The following is a 7,321-nucleotide window of genomic DNA, read 5'->3' as shown; positions in this document are numbered from 1 at the left end:
AAAGATGTGCAGGTCAGGTGAATTGGCCATGCTAAATTGCCCGTAGTGTTAGGTAAGGGGTAAATGTAGGGGTATGGGTGGGTTACGCTTCGGCGGGTCGGTGTGGACTTGTTGGGCCGAAGGGCCTGTTTCCACACTGTAAGTAATCTGTAGGGCGGCACGGTGGCACAGTGGTTAGCACTGCTGCCTCACAGCGCCAGAGACCCGGGTTCAATTCCCGACTCAGGCGACTGACTGTGTGGAGTTTGCACATTCTCCCCGTGTCTGCGTGGGTTTCCTCCGGGTGCTCCGGTTTCCTCCCACAGTCACAAAGATGTGCGGGTCAGGTGAATTGGCCATGCTAAATTGCCCGTAGTGTTAGGTTAAAGGGGTAAATGTAGGGGTATGGGTGGGTTGCGCTTCGGCGGGTCGATGTGGACTTGTTGGGCCGAAGGGCCTGTTTCCACACTGTAAGTAATCTAAATCTAAATCTACCGACTGTCAGGATGCATTTCAACAGCTTCTGAAAACTCTTGGACTGTGGGAATTTTATCCCAACAAGGTGTCCCTGAATAAAGTAAAGGAGATCAATATTGAGACTGTGGAGGACAAGAAATCCACCAGTACAACAGATATCCCTTGGCATTTCCTCAGGCTGCTAATGGAGGCAAATTCTAATGCCAGAACACAGGACACATCTGAAAATGAAACATCGGAAGATGATTCTAACAATTTCCCTCAATGTCCGAATGCTACTGCAATGTCTTTCCATCCACTGGACATTATTTCTGCGATCTTTGTGTGTGCAGACACTATTCTGCAGCAGGAACTGATTCTCCGAATGTCCTTGTGCCAGTTTGCATTTCCAATCGTCATGCCGAGTCCGGAAGGGAGACCAACTTTTCTTATGCATCCCATGCGCTCCTTCGTGAGGAGATACCGACCTCAATCAATGAGAGACAGGGCGGGATTCATTGAGGAATGTATGGCCACACCTCGTCTTCCAACGTTCGCTTTTGTTCGATTTGGCAACTGCTCATCATCAAAATCTAAACTGTTAAATCAGGTTTTCAGCAACTCACAACCCAATCTGAATTATTTTGTCCATTCTGATATGCCATGTGGCGATATAAGCAGGAAGGTTTCAGACGGAATGATAGAAATGATCTGGTATTTGCCATCTGGCAGTAAGGACATTGACATCATTCCAGAGGCTGTGGCAGTCATGAATCTCCGAGGGGATGCCCAAAACTTTCCGGAACATGTCCAGTTCCTGAGTAAAGTTGCCACCACTCTGTTTGTTTTCATTGAGCATTTGAACGAACAAGCCGAAACATTTCTGTTTTCCAATCCTCAGATTCAACAGAGACTGTTTTTAATTATTGTTTCCAAGGCGCCACAATCTGAAAGGTTGATTGAAGCTAAATTAATTGCAAAAGATAATATTTTAACAAAACACCGAAAAAATGAAGCATACTTCCTGCGAACTATTCGATCCAAATTAATAGAGATTCTAAGAAAGGGGGCAGAAGTGAAAGAGGAGGCACTGAGTTTGCAAGCAATGCTCCCAGCAGCGAGGGCCAGTAAGTTTCTGATCGATGAAGACAGCAACGTGATTTCAGAAGCTTGGGGAAAATCTGAAGAAATTCTTCGAGTAATTGTGAGCGAAGGCATTAAAATGATCTGAGAGAGAGAGTTGTATTTCCAAGGAGCTACTTGGGAAAATATTTCAGGCATCGATAAGGAAATGTGTCAGTTAAAGAGTCTCAATTATGCTAATTTTCAGATTATGTCAGTCGGCTGCAGAGAAAGAGAGAAGATCTTTGTCGGACACTTCCACATCGTGAGATGTCGAATCTGATGAGGCAAATAACCCTCGGGGCTCCAGACAATGAGAAACCAAAGGAAACTTTTCCTAAATTGCCTGAGACATGCATTGGATTCAAACTCAGTCACAGTGTCTCATAGTAACATAATGTTAAACCTGGAGACTGAGGAGCAAGTGGAGAGTCAAAGTATTCAGGAACAATTGACTGAACCCAATAAGAACCTGCTGGACAAATCCCAGAGCTTGGGATTGGAACATTTCCTCCGGGAAATGGGACTCATCTATGAGGTGTTTCAGATCCAGCCAAGTGTTCCTTCAGATATCAAACAGTTTCCATCATTGGAAGCCGATATGATGCTGGAGGGTTTCCCAATTGAGCTCATGGATGGAGATGTTTCCAATATCCCCATGGAATGGAACGGAAGTTCCTGAGGAAGGGCATGTGCCCGAAACGTCGAATCTCCTTTTCCCTAGATGCTGTCTGACCTGCTGTGCTGTTCCAGCAATAAAGTTTCAGCTTTGATCTCCAGCGTCTGCAGACCTCACTTTCTCCTCCATGGAACGGAAGTTGACAAGAAGGTTGGGCCTTGCCGCATTTTTGTCCTTTCAGTGTTGGGGATTACAAAGCACAGGCAAGTCCATTCTGTTGAATGTAATGTTTGGCTGTCAGTTTGCAGTGGGCTGTGGGAGGTGCACCTCCGGGGTCTACCTGCAGCTCATTAGAACAACAGGAACAATGAAGGAGAAAGCCTGCGACTTCATCCTGATCCTGGACACTGAGGGCTTGCGGGCTCAGGAACGGTCCAGCCTGTTTAGCCGAAATGAGCATGACAATGCACTGGCCACTCTGGTGGCTGGCTTAAGTGATTTGATCATCATAACCATGTCCACAGAGACTGCCTCAGAAATGAAGGACATCCTGCAAGTTGTTGTCCATGCCTTAATTCGTATGAAAGTGGTCGGGAAAAGACCCAATTGTCAATTTGTCCACCAAAAGATTGGAGATGTGTCTGCATATCAGAAGAATGTGGGCAGTCACAAATCATTGCACCAGGAGCTGGACGCACTGACCAAGATTGTTGCTAAAACTGAGGGGCAAGATCACAAATTCTCAAAGTTCGCTGATATTTTGGATTATGACTCCAAGAAAAACAATTGGTACATCCCAGGGCTGTGGTGTGGGACTCCCCCGATGGCGCTAGTTAATATGGGATACAGTCAGAAGGTGACAGAACTCAAACACAAGATTTTGCAGCATTTTCTCAACAGGAAACCTTCCACCATCCCAGAGTTCATTCGCTGGATGACAAGTACATGGAACGCAGTGAAACATGAGAACTTCATTTTCAGTTTCAGGAACAGCTTGGTGGCAGATGCCTACAATCGACTGCCAGAGAAGTACTCGGATTTGGAGTGGAAGCTGAGGAGTGAGGTCCATTCCTGGCTTCAGAAAGAAATCAATCAAATTGCCAACTGTGAAGGGGACCTTTAGAAACTCAGAGGAACTTTGGATATTGAAGTTCCAAGGATGATCAGTGAAGAGAAAAGTCAAATACTGGATGAGATGGAGAGGTATTTTAAGGAGGACACCAACCAGGCACATCTGATTGAGAATTTTAAAGCCGAGACAGCAGCGGGTTTTGACTCTCTGAGTCGGGAGCTTGACACACGCACAAACATGAGATGTGAGGAAGCATTGAACAGGTGGAGAGACCTTAACGAATTAAACCACATTTTAAGTAGTTTCAGTGAGAGAATCCAAGAGAAGATTGATCTGCTCTTGGATAATTTGAAACTTAAATCGACAGATCAAGGTAACAATGAACTGAGTGAAACCTTTGAAACAATATGGAGAGAAGTCATGGCATCAGTACATTTCCAGCCCATAGCAGTCAACATCGAGGGAGACATGGAAAAGAGCTTGAGGGAAAATACGTGGAAGCAAGGAAGAATGCTCACAATGAAGCTCACGTCTGGGGAGAGTCTTGTTGAGTTCAGCAACGTGGAATGGAAGATCATTGAGCAACATCTGGAAACAAACAAAACATCTTTCTTTGAGATGTTTAAAAGGAAGATACGCGCAGCTTATACTCTGATACGTTCCTTCCAACAAAATAAAGAAAACTTGGAAGACGAGAATGTGGCACAATGGGTGGAATCTGCACGTTTACTGGAGGCGAAGAAGAAAACTCTCCAATTGATATCACAATGTGACGATTATGTAGAAGAGATTGTTAAGAGAGGTGAGAGTTACAACCTGCTTCTTTGTAATGAACCTCTGCGAGAAGTGGACAGAAATCTACAGACACTTGATGCGGAGACACTCAAAGTCAATGAGCTATTAAGTACAGATGTGAAAATCCATGTGTGTGGCAAAGCCATTCAGAGATTTCAGGAGATGCATGATCGATTCTGTGACAAACAGAATCCTCTGAAGAGACTAGCGAATGAGAGACATTATTACTTTACAATGTTTAAAAGCATATACTCTGAAAAGGACCAGAGTGAGACGTGTGCGAGATTATTTTGTGATTCCTGCTTGAAGCCCGCTCTGTTGGAAGCTCTCAAACAACAATTGGGCTCGGCAATTGTGGATCACCTTAAAAAAAGAGCAAAAGATAGAACTTAAGTCACGCAGAAACCTTCAAGTGGGGATCATGTTGTATCTAAAAAAGCTCAACAGCTTTGACAAGTACTGTCAGTACTTTGAACAGACCGGAAAGTTTGAACAAGTTTGGGTAAAAGAGCAAGTGCTGAACCATTGTAAAGGGCTGAACAACAACAAATCCATGTTTTATTGCATAGCTCAGGAGGTGCTGCAGCAGAAAATTGACAAAATAAAGACAACCGTTGACTGTATAAAAAGCTCAGCTGATAACATTCAATCATTTTTGAATGAATTCAAGCAAAGACTTGAAGAACACCTTGTGTTACCAAAAGAAAAGCTTGAAAACACAAGAGCTTTCAAAAATGCTCCAAGTTTTGTGATTAAACAGATTCAATTCATTCCTGCCTTGGAAACACGCCTCCTCCAAGACATTGAGAAATGGGATGTTGAGCAGACGCTGGTGAACATTCCTAATGACCCTTCCAAAGAGCTCTACAAATTGTTGGCTGGTTGTGGAAATCACTGCCCACTTTGCCGGGTGCCCTGTGATCACACCAATAATACATATGGGAAGCACTCAGCAACATATCACTGGCCTCAGGGGATTGGGGGCTGTCAATGGAGACGGAGCAAAGAGCTGGTCACTGACAGCTGCACAGCAACAGCCACCGCAATTTATTTGTACCAGAAAGATAAAGGACATTGGGGGCAAAGATTTATCTGGAATATAGAGGCCGAACCAACCTACCGAACCCTTCCACTGACACTCTCCTTCGACTGACTGAACTGGTCCTCACTCTTAACAACTTCTCCTTCCAATCCTCCCACTTCCTCAAAACCAAAGGAGTAGCCATTGGCACCCACTGGTAGCCCTAGCTATGCCTGCTCTTCAATATGTGGAACAGTCCATCTTCCGCAGCTATACTGGCACCACCCCCCACCTTTTCCTCCGCTACATTGATGACTCTATCGGCGCTACCTCGTGCTCCCACGAGGAGGTTGAACAGTTCATCCACTTTACTAACACCTTCCACCCCGACCTCAAATTCACCTGGACCGTCTCAGACTCCTCCCTCCCCTTCCTAGACCTCTCCATCTCTATCTCGGACGACCGACTCAACACGGACGTATACTATAAACTGACTGACTCCCACAGCTACCTAGATTACACCTCTTCCCACCCTGCCCCATGTGGAAACGCCATCCCATATTCCCAATTCCTCCGCCTTCGCCACATCTGCTCCCAGGAGGATCAATTCCAATACCGAACAACCCAGATGGCCTCCTTCTTCAAAAACCGCAATTTCCCCTCAGACATGGTTGACGATGCTCTCCACCGCATCTCCTCCACTTCCTGCTCCTCCGCCCTTGAACCCAGCCCCTCCAATTACTACCAGGACAGAACCCCACTGGTCCTCACCTACCACCCCACCAACGTCCAGAAACATCGGATTATCTTTCGTCATTTCCGCCACCTCCAAACGGACCCCACCACCAAGGATATATTTCCCTCCCCACCCCTATCAGTGTTCCAGAAAGACCACGCCCTCCGCGACTCCCTTGTCAGATCCAGACCCCCCACCAACCCAACCTTCACTCCCGGCATGTTCCCCTGCATCCGCACAAAATTCAAAACTTGCGCCCACACCTCCCCTCTCACTTCCCTTCAAGGCTCCAAGGGATCCTTCAATATCCATCAGAAATTCACCTGCACCTCCACACACATGATTTACTGCGTCCGCTACACCCGATGTGGCCTCCTCTACATTGGAGAGATAGGCCGCCTACTTGTGGAATGTTTCAGAGAACACCTCAGGGACACCCGCACCAACAAACCCAACTGCCCCGTGGCTGAACACTTTAATTCCCCCTCCCACTCCGCCAAGGACCTGCAGGGCCTTGGTCTTCTCCATCGCCAGACCATGGCAACACGCCACCTGGAGGAAGAGCAACTCATCTTTCGCCTAGGAACCCGCCAACCACAAGGGATGAATACAGATTTCTCCAGCTTCCTCATTTCCCCTCCCCCCACCTTTTCTCAGTTCCAACCCTCAGACTCAACAACGCCTTCTTGACCTTCAATCTTCTTCCCGACCTCTCCGCCCCCACTCCCTCTCCGGCCTATCACCCTCACCTTAACCTCCTTCCACCTATCACATTCCCAATGCCCTCCCCCAAGTCCCTCCTCCCTACCTTTCATCTTAGCGTGCTTGGCACTCCCTCCTCATTCCTGAAGAAGGGCTTATGCCCGAAACGTCGATTCTCTTTCTCCTTTGATCCTGCCTGACCTGCTGCGCTTTTCCAGCATCACATTTTTAAGCTCTGATCCCCAGCACTTTCTCCTACTTTTTAATGTGTGGTATATAGAAATGCAATGTGAGGAATATAGTTCCTGGGATATTCGTTTAAATCCGGAGGCTGGAGTGCCATCTTATTGGAAATGGGTCCTGTACACCTATTACAAGGAGTTTGCAGAGAAATACAAGGTGAATCCTGCAAGAAACATTTCCAACTGGAAAATACCATGGGGGAAGATCGTGTCAGAACTGGAAGCTGAGTATTGTGTGAAGGTTGGGGAGACTGGAATAGTCCAAACCTCGTATTATCAAGGATAACAAAATCTGAAGTTGTGATTATGTTGTGCATTGGGATCCTGCGGAAGGCCGGATGTAATTATGTGTACTGCAATTGGATGGGAAGCTTAGTCATTCAATGGGCTGGTTCATGCCGTTCTCTAATACTGACAAAAGTATCTCAAACTAAAATTATGTCGATATTAGTCATTGTCTCTGATAAACAGCTAAGGCATCTACAATTGAAACAGAGTTCACCTTGGACGATATCTGCATGTATGCAGGTGATTACTGTGTGATCTGGACGAGGTGATGTACATCTCCTTCATTGAT

The 7,321-nt window shown here is 46.2% G+C and overlaps 1 pseudogene; it reads left to right on the top strand.

Annotated features, from left to right (window-relative positions):
* The first annotated feature begins 472 nt into the window (after positions 1-472).
* On the top strand, positions 473-7,030 carry LOC122544127 (interferon-induced very large GTPase 1-like; annotated as a pseudogene).
* Positions 7,031-7,321: the final 291 nt, after the last annotated feature.

The sequence above is a fragment of the Chiloscyllium plagiosum genome, unplaced genomic scaffold, assembly GCF_037043375.1.
Source record: "Chiloscyllium plagiosum isolate Xiang-an unplaced genomic scaffold, Cpla_swu_hap1 HiC_scaffold_40, whole genome shotgun sequence".
In the NCBI taxonomy this organism is placed as follows: domain Eukaryota; kingdom Metazoa; phylum Chordata; class Chondrichthyes; order Orectolobiformes; family Hemiscylliidae; genus Chiloscyllium; species Chiloscyllium plagiosum.
The sequence above is the reverse complement of the archived record's forward strand: the minus strand, read 5'-3'. Positions and strand labels throughout refer to the sequence as shown.